The following is a 20,240-nucleotide window of genomic DNA, read 5'->3' as shown; positions in this document are numbered from 1 at the left end:
TAGCCTTTGTTTGCAATTACAGAGGTCAAACGTTTCCTGTAGTTTTTCTCCAGGTTTGCACACACTGCAGGAGGGATTTTGGCCCACTTCTCCACACAGATCTTCTCTAGATCAGTCAGGTTTCTGGGCTGTCACTGAAAAACACGGAGTTTGAGCTCCCTCCAAAGGTTCTCTATTGGGTTTAGGTCTGGAGACTGGCTAGGCCACGCCAGAACCTTGATATGCTTCTTACAGAGCCACTCCTTGGTTATCCTGGCTGTGCGCTTCGGGTCATTGTCATGTTGGAAGACCCGGCCTCGACCCATCTTCAATGCTCTAACTGAGGGAAGGAGGTTGTTCCCCAAAATCTCGCAATACATGCCCCCGGTCATCCTCTCCTTAATACAGTGCAGTCGCCCTGTCCCATGTGCAGAAAAACACCCCCAAAGCATGATGCTACCACCCCCATGCTTCACAGTAGGGATGGTGTTCTTGGGATGGTACTCATCATTCTTCTTCCTCCAAACACGGTTAGTGGAATTATGACCAAAAAGTTCTATTTTGGTCTCATCTGACCACATGACTTTCTCCCATGACTCCTCTGGATCATCCTGAAGACGGGCCTTGACATGTGCTGGTTTAAGCAGGGGAACCTTCCGTGCCGTGCATGATTTCAAACCATGACGTCTTAGTGTATTACCAACAGTAACCTTGGAAACGGTGGTCCCAGCTCTTTTCAGGTCATTGACCAGCTCCTCCCGTGTACTTCTGGGCTGATTTCTCACCTTTCTTAGGATCATTGAGACCCCACGAGGTGAGATCTTGCATGGAGCCCCAGTCCGAGGGAGACTGACAGTCATGTTTAGCTTCTTCCATTTTCTAATGATTGCTCCAACAGTGGACCCTTTTTCACCAAGCTGCTTGGCAATTTCCCCGTAGCCCTTTCCAGCCTTGTGGAGGTGTACAATTTTGTCTCTAGTGTCTTTGGACAGCTCTTTGGTCTTGGCCATGTTAGTAGTTGGATTCTTACTGATTGTATGGGGTGGACAGGTGTCTTTATGCAGCTAACGACCTCAAACAGGTGCATCTAATTTAGGATAATAAATGGAGTGGAGGTGGACATTTTGAAGGCAGACTAACAGGTCTTTGAGAGTCAGAATTCTAGCTGATAGACAGGTGTTCAAATACTTATTTGCAGCTGTATCATACAAATAAATAGTTAAAAAATCATACATTGTGATTTCTGGATTTTTTTTTTTTAGATTATGTCTCTCACAGTGGACATGCACCTACGATGACAATTTCAGACCCCTCCATGATTTCTAAGTGGGAGAACTTGCAAAATAGCAGGTTTAAATACTTATTTTCCTCACTGTATATAGCAATTGTCAGTCACTTTGGACAAAAGCGTCAGCTAAATGTAATGTAATGTAATACACTTAGAAAAACCTGTATAAAATAGTCATTTTTCATGCTATTGGTATGAAATTTAAACTAGGACTAGGTAAAGCTTTATCATGTGGTCCTACAGTGTTTTCCAGCTAATAAGTCCCAGCTATAGTTGTCTGCTTGCATTTGTTAGCAAGCATTTTCAAGCAGAAAAGAAAAATATATTAGTTTTAGTGTGTTTAAACTTGTATTAATCAATTCCAGTAGCACTTACAATCATTCTTTTGGTTTAGACACTCCAGAGTGTTATAAGAGAAGCCCAAAACCATGCATATTCTCCAAATGGTTCAAGAACTACATTCAATTTACTTTGGATATGCCTTGAATAGGCATTTTACATGAATTTTAAAGGAATGTTAAGAGGTTAACCCATCTTCTTTTTTTTTTTCTTTTTTTTGGCCCATTTTTCACAGTTTCCGAACATTACTTATGTAAATAAGGTTCTAATCCTGTTTTGAGTTATGGTGGCGTTGACACCCTTTGTTTACATTTGCTCCACAGATTGTACTTTAAACTAGAGTGGATGCCTGTTATCACAGGCACCTGCCCACTCGAATGAAAGCAGCTTAATAATGTTTATGTGTAAACACACATACACGGTAGAAACACACGTGTTAACTGAAAACCGTTTTTTCTCTCACACGTCGGTGACTGGCCTCCAGTAAGGGCCTTGTGGAGAGTATGTGTTAGCCCAGCACGATCTCTTGCCCTATCTCACCAGGTCTAAAAATATCTTGACACTAGACTTACACAGAAAAGGAGGGAGGCAGAACACAGAGAGGGTGGAGGGATGGGAGAAGGTGGAGATGATGGGATGAGCGGGAGGCAGAGTGAGAAAACAACAATCAAAGTGAGAGAAAGGGGGGAGGAGACAGACGGAGGGAGGGAGAGCAGAGGGGCAGGGAGAAAAAGAAAACAGATCATTAATAATTTACTTAGAGGACACCTAGTTCAACCATTAGTTCTGGTCAGGGGTGTGTTGTGCAGAATGTTGTATAGTGTTGGCAAACCCTTACTCATGATCTGACTGGCGTCTGTGTGTGCCCACTGACTGGCGACTGGCCAGGTGTGCTCAGGTGCTTAGCTTAGCACTATGATTTTAAAAAAATAAAAAACAGGTGCCAGTAAGAAGATGAAATATGATCTTGGAAGGGCGATTTAAGTGAAAGATTCATGGGTTTCCAGTTGCCAAACACTGCGCAGCGGTAGACAGGATTTTACCATTCAGGGAAGATTGTATCCTCCCTTGTGAAAAAACAGTAAAGTTACAAAGTAATCTAACAGGAGTGTGTTAGCATTCGTTTCGTTTGCCAGTGCAGTGTGTTTCAGAGTGACATATATTGCAAAAGTTAACCCAGGTTCAACTGTTGTTGTTTTTTACAGTTGTTCTTGTGTTCTGGTTCTGTCATGTAAAAATACACCATCAGGGGTGATGAGCAGAGGGAAGCATCTTTATTCACCATTTCCAGTGGTCACTAAGTAAGCGTGTTGGTTTATGGTATTTTTGTGATTCCGTGCAAAAGAATAGGGAAAGAAAGGGGCACAGGCACCAATAATATCGACAAACAAATGTGTAAAAGTTCTCCACCTAAAAGGCTTCAATTTTTGACAGTGTTGAAAAAGCTGTCATGCTTAACCAGCTAAGAAAGACTTGGTATGCTTCAAATGAAGTGCTTGTTGGATTTTCTAAAAACCCCTCCCCCCCACACCTTTCCGACTTCGGCTGCATCCTAAAATGTTTCTGACTTTCCGAAACAGACCTACACACCCGCTTGACTGAGTAATTTGCCAGGTGTGTGGAGGTGTAAAAGTAAGCAAGCTCTCTGTTTTTTTTCCCTTCACTTTTTATGTGTCCAGATGAGTGCAACACCATGAATGTTTAGTATCAACACTTTTGCCCTTAGCGGTGGGATGAAACTTTGTACAAACTAGTTTGTTTCAAGCATTGAAAAACTGACATTTCTAGCACTTTTTGGCAGTTTCAAACATTGTAAAGAGGAACGGACTTCAAATGGACAGAGCAGAGTCATGGGTGTAAAACAGGTTATGCGTCACCCTATCTGGCGAAACATGGATCTAAATCACTGGACTGGAGTATTACATTTTACATTACACAGGAACTCATGTGCAGAATAGTTTAACACATTCAGAAGGTTTGCTTGGTGAACCAGGAGACTGGTCACAAAGCCAACATGCTTACAAGTCCTTGTTTGTCCCCACCAATTTCAGCCTTTGCTTTGCGGCCTGCTCTACGCACTCTGGTGCTCGTCTTGTCCTTTTGACACCACATTACTCCAAAACACAGACATATATTACACTCTGACTAGTGAGGACTAATTTGTGCTGCTCTGCATTTAACCTTTGTCCTGACACACTTCAGCTGCACAAAAGAACAGAAATATAGCTGGAGTTAAAGAGGATGGTTTGGGCAACTTGTTGCTGTGTGTGATTAGGGTGCTATGACAAACACTGCGCAGGATGTTCATGTATTTACCGACAAAACAAACCTAGGTCCTGGCTAAGGGTTACAAACATGGTGATGCTGATTTTTCCACAGGCTTTGCTCATGTTTCCCAGTTTCAGTTTGCTTCTGCTGCACAAAAGAGTGAAGGAAAGAAGGCAGGGAGGAGAGGTTTTAGTGCCACAGGGGGGTTGGGGGATTTCAAGCAGCAGAAGAATGGGCAATGTGGTTGACATTGTTAAATTTCAAGTGTTTTTCAAACAGTCCATTTACTGTGTAACCTTAAACCCTGGGGTAACACTGGGGCCTCTCTCCCTCAGGCAAGGTGTTACAGAACATTTTACAAAGCAGCTTAGTCAGGTTAGAGTGCTTGTGCCTATTCTGGGATGTTTTACACATAAATTCCCATATTTGTGAGAAAGCAGGACCTTTGCGTAGACTGAATGTATTTGTTTTCTCTTTCAAGGTAAATGTAGAAGTAGCACCTAAAATAGAATCCAAATACCTTATAGTAAATCAATATTTTAACTCACGTGCCCTTGAAACAAACTTTAGCTGAAGCTCACAAAGAAAGAGAGACTAATAATAACCTGTCAGGAAGCCATTAGTTGCTTTCAACGTCTTCTCACACCTTCACTACCACCATCAACCCGTCTGAATTTGACATGGCCACAGAACAAACCACTGCTCCCTTGTCCAACCTTAGAGAAAAAAAAAAGGCCAAATCAGAAACAAGAGAGGATGAAACATTGAGAGAAAGATGGATGAAATGCCACTGAGATGTAAGGTGATCTGTTTACTTGAGACATTGAAGGAGTTTTAATGGCCAGTGGCTGTGGAAAGTTAAATCTGTGAAGAGACGATTCTCTACTTGGTTGGTTGCCTGTCGCTAGCTGGATTTCTATCAAAGTACTTGCATGTGCATGTTTGATAGAAGTTCTGTTGGACACCCTGCAAATATTGTGAGCAACATTTCTTTTAACAACAACCTACAAAAAAAATACCAGGATGCCAAAATTCAGTCCATTGCTCTTTCTGTGCATGACCTAGAAGTATCATGTGTAGGTAGACAGGCATGATAAGAGCTGACACAATCTCTAAATGCTATAAGAGAAATGCTCCCGTGCCATCTTTCCTATTTCCTCTTTTTAACTGGGATACAAGTCTCTCTTGTAAAGGATACCACCCTATACAAAGAAAATGGAAATCTTTCATTGTAGCATTGCTGGACCAAGAAGTTAATTTGTCGATCAACAACCACAATTTTGATATTAATTTATTGGGGGAAAAATGTCTGATTCCAGCTTCTCAAATGTGATGATTTACTGCTTTTCTTTGTGTTACATCAGCCCTAAGTTGAATAACATTGGGTTCTGGACATGAACTCTGCACTTTTACTACATGAAACAGAAAATTCTCACATTTGAGAAGCTGTAACCAGCGAATGCTGGACATATTTCCTTGACAAATGATTTCAACGGTTACGCGGTTGATTATCAAATAGTTGGTTCAGGTTATCTGTCAATTAACCAATTAATTAATCAACAAAATTTTTCAGCAATAGTTGCATCCAATTTTGAAGTAGTCAGTTACAACATCTAATGATAATGTAGACTATAGAGAATTTTTTGTTCAATTCTGACTTGTGATTTTTCCGTCACGTCTTTCTGTGATGACATGTTCCACCTACGTTGTGGAAAAGAAGTTGGGAAGCTCGCTAATCACGCAAGCTTTTTAGCCCATGGATGTGTCCACTATACAGTTGGAACAAATTGAATGAAGTATAAGCAATGTTATTCACTTAAGAATATCAATCCCTGAAAGGCAATGCTTGCACATTCATCATAGATAAATGTAGTAAATATTTAGAAAAGTAAATTATTAACATAAGGGAAAAGCTGGTGATTCCCTAAATCTTTATTGTCAGCAAATCCCATGGAAAAACAGTAAAAGCAACAATATGTTAGTCCGAGTCTCAGTGCTTGCCAAGTACCCCAGCCCGTCGGTGGCACACAGCCCCAAGCAAATTGTTTTCTATTGAAGACTTCATTCTTTAAAATTGGGTCATATATATATATATATATATATATCCTTTTATCAAACGTCACTGAAACAGGAGTAAATAGTGTATTTGTTGGGGACTATTTTAATCTGAAGATTTGGTGCTGTACTTAGTATTTACAGCAGCAGGACGATGTGTGCGTGGGATTGACTAAAAATAAACTGTCCAAGTGCCCATGTTCATGGTAATGAAGGAACATGTCACTCAGTGCAACAGTGTGGCTCACAGGTGTATGTTATAGAAGTTTTTAGACAACCATGGAGCTCTATGGCACAGAGGAACATCATCCTATGGATACACAAACAATACTGGATAATAGAATACATTTATTGTTGGTTTTGGTATTTTAATGGGATTTGCTGACAGTAAGGAATATATAGAATAACACCAGACTTGTCCTCTAAGTCCAGCTGATTTTAACAGACGTTTTATTTTCTGGGTGGATAGCTGGACGGAAAGTCAGCCACAGGTGGAAGGCTGGCTATACATCTCATCACGTCTCGGTGTCTGCTCTGTCCACACTTCGTCTGCACACACTCGTGATATTCACAGCCTGCTACTCTCATGTGCATGTGTGTTCTTGTGTGTGCGCCTGCGTGTGCCTTATTATCACAATCAGGTGGATGGAGCAGGAGGAGGAGGGTGGGGGCAATTGTGCAGTTGATGTGGGGAGAAGAGAACAACAGGGAGCTTCTTCAGTGACCGTGGCTGTTAATTAATCAAACACACAGATAACACACAGTGATGAAGAGGCTGTAGATAACACACACACACACACACACACACACACGCGCGTGCGCGCGCGCGTATATATATATATATATGTACCATGCCATGCCTAGTCTCCTTACAAGAGGCTTGAAGCCATTCTACTTAGCGTCACCAGCCATGCCGACTCTGCTCGCTCTATTTGGAGAGCCGCCCCTCCCCTCTCTGATGCTATGATCTAACTGCAGCCTCCTCCCCCTTCATAGACACACACACTCCCTCCACTCCTCACATGCCTACACACACACAGAGGTGCTTATACACCCACCATTCAGCACACTGGCAGCGTGCGGGGTGTGTCTCGCTCTGCAGTTGGTCTGTGTGTATTTATGTGTACTGTTGTTTTGATCAAGTGGTGTTAATATGGGCTGTGGACTCCTGTGTCAGTGCTGTGGCGTTCATTGTTCATCCTGTCGATCTAGTTTTTGACCCACGCAGCGTCTGGGTGGCATCTGTTTTGGAAAGCAGAGGAAAAGTACTGAAATTAAAAAAAAAAAAAACAATACAGCCTCCTATTTTTCTTCCCCCCTTCTCACTATCCCCTTTAGATCAACAACTGGGTTTTGTTTTTTAGTCCTCTGTGATCAAGGGCAAATAAACATACAGGAAGGACAGGGCTGCTTGGAAATGGTGGGAATAAGTAAAATAAAAAAACAAGTATAAAGTGGAAAAAACAGAGCTGGTAGAGAAGCAGAGGTGAGCTTCAGATCTTTACAGTCAAATTCTCCGAGTGGGTCAAAGTTCCCCCAGCAGCCGGAGACGCGCTCTGATTGGCTGCGGAAAGGTGAAATTAAAACCACTGTAAACTTTTGACCTCGCAGGAACTGGTAGAGGAACGCCCATCGCGGTAGTGAGAGCGAGTTTCTCCCTCCTCCTCCTCCTCCTCCTTCTCACTGCTCTCCCACCGAACCACCCCTCCCTCATCCTTTTCCCTCTATCTCTCACTTTCTGTGTCTCTTGCTATCTGGCTCGCCCCCCCCACCCCCTTCCTCCTCCTTTTCATTCCCCGATAGTCTGTCATTCCCTCTTGTTTTGCTCTCTTTCAGTCCAAACCATCTCTCTCCATTTCAAACCCCCTCTATCTCCGGCTCTCCTCTGCTGTCTCTCTTTCCCCCAATGAATTTGTGCCTTGCTGCATATAGCCTGATGAGAAGGAGGGAGGGAGGCACAGAACAGGAAAGAGCTGGGGGAAGGGTATAGAGAGGGAGGAGACAGCTAGAGAGGGGGGATGGGAATAGAGAGGGAGAGAAGCGGTAGAAGAAGACACAGGGAGAGAAAGGCAGGAGGAATGCAGCCGTCTCGACTGTGTACTGCACAAACTGCTCCCTGTTAGAGAAGAAGAAAATCTAAAGAGGAGTGAATGTATAAATAGACATGTTACTGTGGCTCTGACTAAGATCTGCTGAGCGGCAGGGCGGGGAGAGCCCATTTTTACTGCTAATGGTTTCTCTCATTACACATCAAACGACTGGGGGTGTGTGTGTGTGTGTGTGTGTGTGTGTGCAGAGTGGGCCGATTTTTAAATGATTTCATGAGCCAACTTAAAGAGCAGCCCTCTCGCTTGCTGCTTTGATGCATGCACGTAGACACACGGACTTGCAGCTGCATTCGGCCATTAGCGATTTCTCGACTTCACAGTGTGGTGGATTACTGTCTGCTGTAATTGTTGTTGCTGTTCAAGAAGAGAATCTAGCAGAGATGTCCCCTGGTTGATCCCAAGTATCGGTATCTGGGCCAATCGGGGCATATTTTAATGGATTGGTATCGGCTTAAATAAAGCAGATGCTTTTTCTTTTTTTTACTGAACTCTGCTGTGTTTTGTCACCTCAATCTGCTAGTGTAGCAGTTTTGCTCCACACGCGAGTGACAATTAATGTGTGTAAATGTGACTTTCATGTAGCAGCTTCTCACATCAGCTGTCACTAATTAATGTTAATACCGTGAGTAACTTGACAGCAGGACAAAATTGAACGTGGCTGTTGTCTGGTTAACGTGCTCTGTGCAGCCGGTGTTTGTGCTCAGCCAGAGGTCTTTTGTGGGGCGAGAAGCACATTGTGAGTCCCATCAACTCAGACATAGGGATACATCTTCTCTTTAGCGGATCGCGTCACATCAGTGTCAGGGGTCTCACAATCTCCCAGTTAAACTGGGAGATAAAAATGTACCAACTTTTCAGGACCTGTATTTGGATGTAATTGGTCTTGTGAAATAAAGTGAGCCAAATTTAGAAGGGTATAGCTGTTATTTCAATGGGTTGATGCATATTCAATGAACATTTAAGTAAATAAAAGTATGGACTGGACTCGTTAAGCAGATTATATTTGACAAAATACTGAAAAATATGTTTGGATTAGAGCTCACAATAGCTATTGAGGTCTCCTTGCGGGATTTTTGGCTGTCCTCCTACTCAACCTGGCTCTTATGCTTGAGGCGGTGAAATAAGTTTGTGGTATTGCCCCATTTTGCTGTTAGTCTTCTTGCACTTCTTAAATATTGCCGTGTTTTGTACATCTGATTTGTAACCACACCACGTCCACAATACTGAAGCCACTCCCATTTTTTGGAACTAACTCCACCGTGGACATGGTAGCAATGTCACTTTCACTTTCAGCCATGCTTGTTGCATTGTGTATGAATATTGCCATTATCACAAATAAAAATGCCATTATCACAAATAAAAATGCATCCCTGCAATCTCGCAAGGATGTAGAAGTTATTTTAGTGTCTTTCCCCTCTTGAGCTGCACACGTGCAGGTGTAAACATAGTCTCAATGCCTGTCATCAACGCAATGGCAAACACAGAGGACTGTCAGATTTCAGATATTAATGCGATTGAAGTAATCCTTTTTGGTTCGGATTAAGCTCTACGATGAGTGCACATCATCTAGCTGGGGAAAGGTGCGGAGGAGACAAGAGACAGAACCGGTCGTCTAGGATGAGAAAAGGCAGGAGGAGAGAAACAAGGCTGAGAATTAATTTTTTTTGCTTTGCTTTCTCTGCCAGTATAAAAAAAAAAAGGAGTGAGTTTAGAGAGGAGGCTTTGGATGTTATTGAGTTAACCAGACAGAGCTGGAGAGGGAAAGGGAGGGAGGACAGTGGGAGCTGAGAGACTGGCTCGATAGACGAGTGGGTGAGGGCTGCGCTGTGGTGCTCCTGCAACACAGTGGGCACCATACGGTCACATGATGTATAGAGCACTCGTCAAGTTTGTCCTGCTTCCCAAAAACTTCCCAAAGTCTTCTCTTCTCCCCCCCCCCCCCGTACAACTTGCCAGCCAATTACCTTACTCAATAGACAGCCCATTAGATATAAAACACACACACACACAAACACACACACACACACACACACACACACTCTCTAACCATGCATCCCGTTAGGTAAGGAGCCCCCCACCGACATGCACTCTCACCATCTTGAAGATCAGAGGCACCCTCAACAAAAATTTGGATATGCACACGCATGTACACAAAAACAAACACACGGTTAGATAAGGGCCCCATCCCCCTCTAATGTGAAAGAAGATTGATACCGACAGAAAAAAAAAAGATTACTCAAGATGTCGCTCTGCCCCTGATAGCTCCTTCGTTTTAAATATTTAAAGCAACCATGGTGTGTGTGTGTGTGTGTGTGTGTCCCCATTGTGTTAATATGGAATTGTTGATTTTCTGTCATGCTAATGCAAGTTTGCCAAGCGCACAGAGCAGCAGCAGGAGAGCGCAGAGGCGAACGAGCAGATCCCCGAATGTACGGTTGATGTATGCTGACAGTGATGTGCATGCAAGTGAATGCAAGTTGATTTCTGATTGGGGGAACATTCTCCTGCACACTGTCATCTGGTTTCAAGGTGTGTCGGGCTGCTCTGTGACCGTGTGTGTATGTGTTTGTTTGTGGGTGGTTATGCATGTTGCCATGCAGTTCTCCTGCCTCTCCGGCATGTGCTTTTGTCTGTGGGAGTGATGGATGTCAGACAGGCAGCTAATGTGATTTAGATGCTCCACCAGGAGTGTGTGCGCGCATTTGTGTGTGCATGCGTGCGTGTCCCATCCACGTGTATGCAGCTGAATCTGCAGTGCATGTTTGTGTATCCACCTCCCTCCCTCCTCTCCTCTTTTTTTCTCTTCTTCCTCCTCTCCTCCACCCCTCCTGCCCCCACATCATTTTTTCCCTGTGCTGTGCAGTTTTTGGACTCTGAGCAAATAAATAGAGGGAGGAGGGGGAGGAAGGGTGGTGTTTATGTGGTGAATCTGCTCCCTCTCTGTCACAGCGGAGAGCAAAAGCGCGAGGAAGGAGGAACGTAGAGGTGGAGGGGAAGATGGTGTTCTCTCGCTAAGACCACACTGATGGGTTATTGTGAACCAATTATGTCCCATTCCCGCTAAAGAAAGTCTCACAGCTTACTTACTCACACTCAAACACTCATCATCACACACATGCATCAGCTAAAGAAGTGCTCTTTCTCCTGGCAGCTTTAACAGTGAAGAGCTTGAGTTTTATCTGCATGCAATTATTTTGTGAGAAAAACACCTTTACACTGACATACTGTTCTTTCACACCAACTCCACACTCCTTTTTTAAAAAATTTTTTTAAACTCCAAGTTTCATTTATTGGCCTTTATATCAACCTTTCAGTCTTACCCCTCTGTAACACACAAACCCTATATTTGATGCGGAACACTGAGCATGTTTGACCATTCACACCAGACTTAAGGCAACGGTTCATTCCTGGATGTTACCATTTGTTTCATACATTCAGTGGTGGAAGAAGTACTCAGATCCTTTTATTTGAGTAAAAGTAGCAATACTTGAATGTAAAAAAGTCCTGCATTCAAAACCTGCTTAAGTATAATCTCCAATAGTAGTCAACAATTTTGCCCATGTGAGTCTTATATTCTGTATATTTCATTATTGGAGGATGATCACTGATGAGTACACAATTTTTGTTTGTTGTAGCTAGTTGCTGTGGAGCAGATTTTACTACTTTATACCTTGTTGGGTATTCTAATCTATAATGCATATGTAATGCATCATTTAATCATCTGATATGTTTTTTTATGTAAAGTATATAGTAGCAGTAAATGAAACTACTCCAGTAAAGTACATGTACATAAGTACAGTAAGAATACAGTATGTATTTATATTTTTTTCCCTTTGTGCTGTGGATTTTATCTGAAATGTTTGTACACTGGAGATTTAACATGAGGTTTCATTGTATGATTTATCTTCTCTATCTGGTCATCTTGTAAAAACTGTTTTGCAGGTCATTTTCAAGTATTTCTGAGACTGAGAAGAAGAGTTTATGGCTAAAACTGTTGGGCTACACATCAGAACTGTTCATGATACTATGTTGTGGAAAGTCTGTCAGTTCTTTAGCCTAAAGTGGTTTGTAGCAGTACGAGTGCATGGGGTTTAAAGTTACTGTAACATGCCAAAATAAAACAAGACAAGATGATAATGATTTTCAGCTCAGTGTATTTAAGTTTTATGGGATAAAATATTTGGTTTATTTAAATGTTCAGCAGCTGGGTGTGAAGTCCCACAGAATGAAAAAGCAAGGACTTCTTTTGCATACCCACCATTTGTCTACCGTCTCAGTCATAGAGGAAGTATTTAATTGTAGCAGAGGAAGAGATCCCTATCTTTTCACCAGCAGCAGCCTTAGTAGCCCACAATGCAACTTGGCGAAAACCCGCCACTAAAGCTGCTTACACTTTTTGTAAAAGCTAAAACTCTCAAGCACAGAAAGGCAGCGTTTTTCCAGCAATAATGATTAAATATGATGTTTTTTATTGGTATTAGCATACATGAAATGCAGTTCAAAGTGCAAATACTGAAGTTTAAGTTGCCATAAAGAAAGCAACCTTTCTTTAAAGATCCCCTCAATGCATGTTTTGACGTATTTTCGTAAGCTGCATGTTGGACCACAATTGACTTCTAAAGACGTAGTGGTGTCACAAAATCCTGCTCATACGTACAAGTCTTAAACTCCGATTTAAGTTAAGCACAGAGAAATTTCCAACTTCAGCAGATGTCAAAACAAACTCTGCACATACATCATTCGGCACAGTCAAACATGCAAGTGAAGTAACAATAAGCAACACTAATTTTTGTGTGGAGGGGGACTTTATATTGTGCCATTCATTTTGAGTGAGGATGTGGTGGAAAACATCTTCTCATGTTGGTTTCATGTATTTTATATTTACATGTTAAATTACCATCCATCGTCAACCACTTATCCTGCGTACAGGGTCGCGGGGGCTAGAGCCTATCCCCGCTGACATTGGCCAAAAGGCGGGGTACACCCTGGACAGGTCGCCAGTCCATCGCAGGGCCACACATAGACAAAAAAACACTCACATTAACGCCTAAGGACAATTTTAGAGACACCAATTAACCTAGCCTGCATGTCTTTGGATGGTGGGAGGAAGCCGGGGCACCCGGAGAGAACCCACATGGACACGGGGCAACCGGGGTTTGAACCCACAACCTTCTTGCTGCGAGGCAACAGGCCCCCCCCCCATGTTTGTTGCCATAGCAGCAGAGTGACCATCAGAGGTGGGGTTAGAGATTGTGGGCATGCTTAACCACAGAGGTCTCATTTTTCCCCTCATTTTTAATTCATTTTGCAACAGTAACTAAAGCAGGTGACAACTACTTTCCTACTACTACTATTGTCTCACTTCATTTCTTTCTCTACCCCAAGAGGCCTGTAACTAGGTAATTTTCTCTTTGTTATGATGAGAATGTAAGTGTTTACTAAAGCTCCAGTCATCACTCTTCTATATGGCATTGTTAATATACTCGGTTCATTGTTAATTAACTCACAAAAATGGTCCTCTATCTTATGATAATGTACAGCTCTTGCATAATTGATGGCTTCCAATGAGGCGTTTCATGTAATCTAGTTCCGCGCTTGGCAACTCAGGCATGTTAGACTGTGGGTCTGATACATGTTGCACTCTCTACACATGTTCTTGACCCTGATATTTCTTTACAGCACACACCTTGAATCACACACATTCACAATGAGTCTCCGTCTGGGTTCAACTTAAGGAGACAGATGAAGATGTGTGAGGTTTACTCTCCTGCTCTTCATATCGTCTCTCACCCGCTTTCTCTCTTTCCTCTCTGCACACATGTTCAGCATGTGGCCAGGTTCAAATAAAGTAGCAGGAGCAGTTATTGACAACATACACTTTTTATGGTTATCAGGGTTGGACTGAAATGCAAGATTACAGTTCAGCAAAGCTTTTTAATCACCTGTCATCCCTTATTTACTGCCAGACTGTGCAGCTCACGTCACTGTTCATAAAGGTAAAATAGAGACTCTCATCCATTTTATGACGACACATAGTAATTTACTGTGCGCACAAATACATGTCAACATGAACACAGTGGCCGACTTGGTTGATCGCTAAACTCTGTGGCACAGACAGCACTTTTATTGCAGGTTCATGAAGTTTTGACAAAGAAAAATAAGCGCTGTGTTTACGAAGGTCGTGCATTGACGGGTCACAGGTTAAAGGAAAAACCTGACTTTATGAATGGAGAAACGCAACCAGTGCAGATGCTTCCAATGGACTCATTGAATGTGTTCAACACTGAAGCTGCTCTGGTTGCTTCTGGACATTTTATGTTGTCTTTAATTTGTCACCCATCTGTGTTTGTTGGCATTAAAACGCCACAAAGTGTCCCAATCCAAGAAAATTGTCTATGAAGCGGAGCTGAAAAATTCCACGTTAAGCAGGGCACCTCAGGATTAATTATGGTACTGAGGGAAGCTGTTTTTAAAACTTCATATAAGGTCTGAATGATTTTGACAGAGATTACAATATGTGTCACAAATATAGTGGAAATTTCATTTTAATTGTTGCTGTTGATTCATTGTTAAGCCCTACTTCATATTCTATTTTTGAATGTTGGAAATTAGTTTAGCTCATGTTTAGGTCTGTTCTCATCAGTGAGTGAACTGGTAAATATAATTTTGAAGGTATTCATTTATAAACCGAAGTATTGCACAAAGTTTTCACCTGATAATGGCGCTATATGGAAAGTCAAGGCATCACTGAGTTGGTTGATTGAAATTTATCCTGAGGAGCATTTGAATGCCTGTGCATCACTTGCAAAACAGCTGTTTTTATATTTTTGTCAAAAGCACAAATGTCAACCTCATGGTGGTACCAGAGTTAAAGTCAGAGGATCACCCAAGTCAGCAGGATTCATCCTCTGAGGATAATGAATGAAAACTTCATGGCTATGTATTCCAGTTGTTGTCAAGATATTTCAGTCTGGGACAAAGTGATGGACTGAAAAACACTTGAAAACACATCTTGCTCACAAGCCTTCTCTATCATCTGTTGCGCTCTGCTGATGTATAGGAAGTATAGACATGCTCTCTGTATACTGTATCAATATCATCCATACATTTGCCCCATATTGGACCAAATAACAGTGATAAATGAACTTTATAAGCTCACAAGGCCAAAGATAACCTCACTCAGGTAGGTCGTGTTTAGTCTATTCAATTGTAGACAAATAAGTTCATCAGGAGAAATAAGAATATAAACAGAAACAAAACACTGTTGAGGACTAGCGGTGCGTGTGTGCAGTGATCCCCCTCATTTTTTGATTTTCAAACGTGGGCTTACAGTATTTGATACTCCGTGAATTCTAAGAAAAGAAAATTGCCTCTTTTATTACATTGAGTGTCAGCCTGTACTCAAAACAGATGTTACACTGTAAAGTCATTTTAAAGTGGCCTTGAGCTATTACAAAAACCTAATGCAATAATTCTTCTTTCATTTCTTTTTACAGTTGCTCCTTTTTAACAATTGGTCCTCTCCGAGAGTTTAGTTGGGCTGCTTGTGTGACAGCGGATTCCTTCTTATGGATTTTACAGTGTAGCGTGGTGCAGTGTGTGCAGTGAGTTTGGTTTCGTCTACCTTCGTGGAAAGGATGACTCATGCAAACGCCTGTTTCCTTTTTTTTTTGAATATGTAAATGCATGTTTGATGGCAGCCTACAGCAGTCACACCCTGGATGCCAGGATGAGTTTTAGTTTTAGACCTGCCTGGCCTATTTCTGCCCTGAGCCAGACGCTTTCCCTCTGCTTTTCTTCATCCTCCACCCCCTCCTCTTATCCCTCTCTGAAGTGTGAAGTTAGAAGCAGCAGGCTGTGTGCTATGATAGCAGTAATTGGTCTAAAGATGGAAAGTTCACTCTCACTTTGTCACTGAACTAAGAAGCAATTTGTTTTCAATGAGTGTTTTTTTTTAGCGAGGCTAGTTAAGAACAATATAACAGGGAAGCACTATTTAACAGCAAAGAAAAGGGCGTTGGGATGATGGAGACAGTGGAGAGACTGGCACTTTTTGTTCAAGTTGAAAAGCAGCACTCAGTCTTGTACGAGTTCATTGTAGACAGAGCTGGGTAGCTGAGAATGGCTCCCCTCTTTGGTACCCCCTTGTCTGTGGAAGCAAGCTTTGGACGTGGAGTTTTTTATTAGCCTCTGTGGTGTGATTTGTTTAAGGGGAGGCAAGGTGCCAAGATGTGGCTTGGCTCCTATTTTGCTGGATTTGTTGGAGGGGGACTGGGCGAAGCAAAACTAAGGCAGAGTACACACACACACACAAACTTACACACAATGTACTTTTATGCGTTCTTCATTGTGCCGTTGTGTATGCTGGCTAGCGCACACAATTTCCCTTATTCACAGTCATTACAGAAGACAGACACAGAGAGAGAAAAATCTTGCAATAAAAAAGACAGACAGTAAAGGGGGGCGGGGGGGATTACAGCTCACAAAGAAATGACTAGCGGATGTTCCTGAATTTAATTTGCCTATCTATCAGTCGCCTAAAGATGTTTTCTTAAAGGCACAAATCCCTTTGGCTGGACATGAATGTTTTTTAAAGGGTGTGTTTAAGTATACTCAAATAAAACTCAATCTAGCAAGCACAGGGGTTTGTTTTTGATAGCCATTTACATTTCGGATCCAGTTCCCATTTGTGGAAAAATACCCAGATTCGCTAAGCTCAGACACCAACAAATCACTTATTGAACATTTTATACCTTCTCTCTCCTTTTTATTAGCAAAGACCAGTATACAAAACATTTAGACAATGTTAGCAGGATTCCCAGTATAACCTGACATATTTTTGATTTATACTGATATTGATATTTGGGAGTTGAAAAATACTACTTTGATATGGATCCCTTAATTTGTTTTCCTTTTTGTAAAAAAAATATGGCCAAGATACATATTGAGGATTTTGATGTTTTACAGTTGTCAGTGCTGTCAGGTGTACAAACTGTGCGGTGTTTCCCACAGAATGACAGACACCCGCGATTCCGTTTTCAGCAGCAGGTGTGCCCCTTGTGGAGGAGGCTTGTTAATGGTGTAGCCTATCAAAACGAACGAACGTGGTAGCTAACGAATGACATCTGGTCTGGTGTGTTCACTGTTGCTTTACCTGGTCTGAGCTTGTAAAATATCTACCATGTCCGTGTCTTGTAACGTAATAGATAACAACTCTCTGCAAAATGCTGAATTAGCCATCAAAAATACCTGGTCGGCCGTTAATATACATTGGCCCAAGTAAAGTCTGTATGTGGGGAAACGCGGCTATGTAGTGAAGACATGGGTTCTTAAAAACGTCAAACTTAGTTTGGCATTTCTGTAATGCAAATTCTTATTGGTCAATATATACACTGATATGATATATCTGCAATAAGCTAATATCGGCCTAATACTACTTAAGTTTACTTAAGTCACTTTCATTGGTTCAACTTAAAGATCAGATGGCAGATTTCGCTAATTTCGTAAGTGGCTTGGTAAAAAGCCAAAATGAAACATTTGTCAAGTTTATGGGCTCTTTCCAAGCTGTTGTCTGTACCAAATATAATTTGTGAGGACACCACTCTATGAGAGCGCAAGTGGACTTTTTGATTTTGTAGTTCAGCAAGAGCAACCGAATAGTGAGTCGTCTGGCTGATCGCGTCGCATCGTTTTCAGGAGTCAAAATCAAAACTATCTGATTAGTAATTGAAACTGATCAATTTAATGGTTCAATATATGGATCAAATATATGAACAAATAAGATGTTAGTCAACACAGTCAACGCATTTGTCATCTCAGTCAACAAAAGCTGATTATAGATCTAAAGGAAATCTTTGAGTTTTAGTTATTTATAATTTGTTAATTGTTTTGCATTTAATGAGGGATTCGACTGGATTTGAATTCAATAAGAGGATTTGATGCTGGATTCAGATTCAAGAAAATTGAGCCCAGCCCATTTTCACATTGTTTATTATTATGGTTATTGCAGTACTCAAGTAAGTAACTAAGTTAAAGGCCTTCAAGGTTCCTATCGGTTCCTAGTATCTGACCCAGAACCATTGGCAGGTCCAAATTAGGCTATGTTCAGACCAGCTTATAAAACACTGTCCCCTCATTTATTTAGATGGTGTCGGTAGAGTGGGGATGCCAAAGCAGAGGGTTCTGACAAAAAAAAAAAAGTTTGTCTGGCAGTAAACTTGAACCTGGTTCACATTTTGCTGCAACGCAATGCAACTTCCTCCATCATGGTGCTGCGTTGGCCATGCACACATTCCTGGGGGATTACATTACAACGCAAACGCAGGATTTCTACTGTGTACCTCACAGTTGTTACAATGAAAAATGAAATGATTGCCCCGTTCTAACTTTCCACAGTTGTAAAACCCTGTCTCATAATAGAAACCACAGAAACAACTCCAGTTGCAGTGAGTTTGCTGAAAACGAATGGGATTTAAGTTTACTGCCCTGGATCCTGCATCACATGCTGACTGATTAGTCTCATACAAGGTCAGGTTCAAATGGACTTTGTAACAAAAAAGGAAAATGTTGTCTCGCTTTCTCTCTCACTTATAGCAACATTCACAGAGTTGTTCCACACGTGGCGCTCAGATTTCTTCCTGGTTCAGCTGAAGGTGACAGATGAGGACGTGTGTGAGTTTTACCATCTTTATCTTATCAGGGCCGTTTCTTGGCTGTGTGCAACTTTACACTCATCGCAAACACACAAGCAGAGAATTAGTCCTTCCCTTCATATTCTTTTCCTGCTTAGCACGTGGCTGCATTCAGATTAAATGAGAGAAACACATGACAGTTCAATAGCTCAATGAAGGTGCAGTAACCAAACCGCACCAACTTTTTTAAATGTTGTGCTTGAGCTTGAGGAGGAGGACAGGTCAGTGTAGATCACCGTCCATCGGTGGACAAGCCCAGAAGAAAACTAGAGCACACAGGTTTTTCTTTAATTATTTATTCAGTTCATGGGCTCAATTGTAATACAGTGTAAGAATCAGTAAATGAGATTATCAGATGTGTTTATAAACACACAGCATTCATTTTTATACCATCCATACTTTTGGATTTGTTAAGCAAATATTTCCTTGAGTCCCTTTTAGTCAATGTGTAATGCAGTTTTTCATGATTTTTGACACAATGCATGATTTTGCATTGTTTTGATGCCACAATATATTAAGTTGAATACCAATTACCAGCTTTAACAGAAGTCTGACAGTCACCATATTTAAGCGTGTTTCAAGGCCATATAAAGCATATTAGGGACAAAAGTCCCAGTAAACATCGATTCATAAGGTGTGAGTTCTGCAATATTGTGTAACATGGAAAGAGGAAGAAATCTCAAAGGTTACAACAAACTGATCACTTAAGTTAAATCAGCTTCTCTGACACTTCGGTCTCTCGCGCTTGTACGGCTTTGAAATGTAGAATTGTCACAGAGATAAGATCTCTGCCAGTTATATCAGCTTCTTTGTACTGTTTATGATTTACTGGGCAATTCAAGTTCACAAAGTTAATGGCTTTTCTATGCGCATCCACAGTAAAATGTGAACTCTCTGGCTGCGTGTTTATTTCATCCTTTAACTGAATTTTTGCTTTTAACAAGAGGAAGATGCCGTTGTGTAAGAGATTTATTGTGTTGCCTAAGTGCAGCAGCAAAGCGCAAACGTTTGTACAGTAAAAGGTTGAAGGCTTGCTTAGCTGCCTGGTGAGGAGTAATTGAAGAGCACAAAGAGATAAACAAACACGTGTCGGGTGGAGGAAAGTGGACTGTAAAAAGGCCTCCGCGTCAGCGAGCTTAACATTTCTCCACAGACTCAACCTCTGCATCTTAAGCTTATTCACACTGCTTTTATATTCAAGGCTTTACGCCGGTTAACTACCATTTCATTCACTCTAGTTTTCATGGCAGTGTCAAAGTGAGCACAAAGAGCAGTAAGGATTGCACTGAAGGCTGTCTTGTCCCTGCTCGTGCACACCAAGGAGGACTACTTTTTATTTCTCCCCCGAGTTACTCTTTGTCACAGGCTGAGCTATAAATTCTTCCCGCTTAAGCAGCCTTCTCTGGCTCTATTTTTCTCCCCTTTCAATTAATAGGAAACACATCGGTTGAAGGAGGGTCTTGGTGTGTGAGAGTCCATACATCACCTAAACTAGAGCACTAACACACCCCC

At 41.7% G+C, this 20,240-nt stretch overlaps 1 protein-coding gene across 3 annotated transcripts in view; it reads left to right on the top strand.

Moving 5' to 3' along the window:
- The window catches only part of LOC119905269 (nuclear receptor coactivator 3-like), a 65,784-nt gene that overhangs the window by 18,937 nt on the left and 26,607 nt on the right, over positions 1 to 20,240 (top strand). Inside the window, exon 1 of one of the 3 annotated variants that reach the window (XM_038722122.1) lies at positions 18,564 to 18,708. The exons of the other annotated variants lie outside the window; for them this stretch is intronic. The gene's annotated coding sequence lies outside the window, so the exon portion shown is untranslated. Of the gene's footprint in view, positions 1 to 18,563; positions 18,709 to 20,240 lie in introns of those variants that run through there. 3 annotated transcript variants of the gene reach the window in all.

This window comes from Micropterus salmoides, unplaced genomic scaffold, assembly GCF_014851395.1.
Source record: "Micropterus salmoides isolate LMB-PRFRI ecotype aquatic unplaced genomic scaffold, ASM1485139v1 Ms_hic_scaffold_16, whole genome shotgun sequence".
In the NCBI taxonomy this organism is placed as follows: domain Eukaryota; kingdom Metazoa; phylum Chordata; class Actinopteri; order Centrarchiformes; family Centrarchidae; genus Micropterus; species Micropterus salmoides.
Note: the sequence above shows the minus strand (reverse complement) of the source record. Positions and strands in the feature narration are given on the sequence as shown.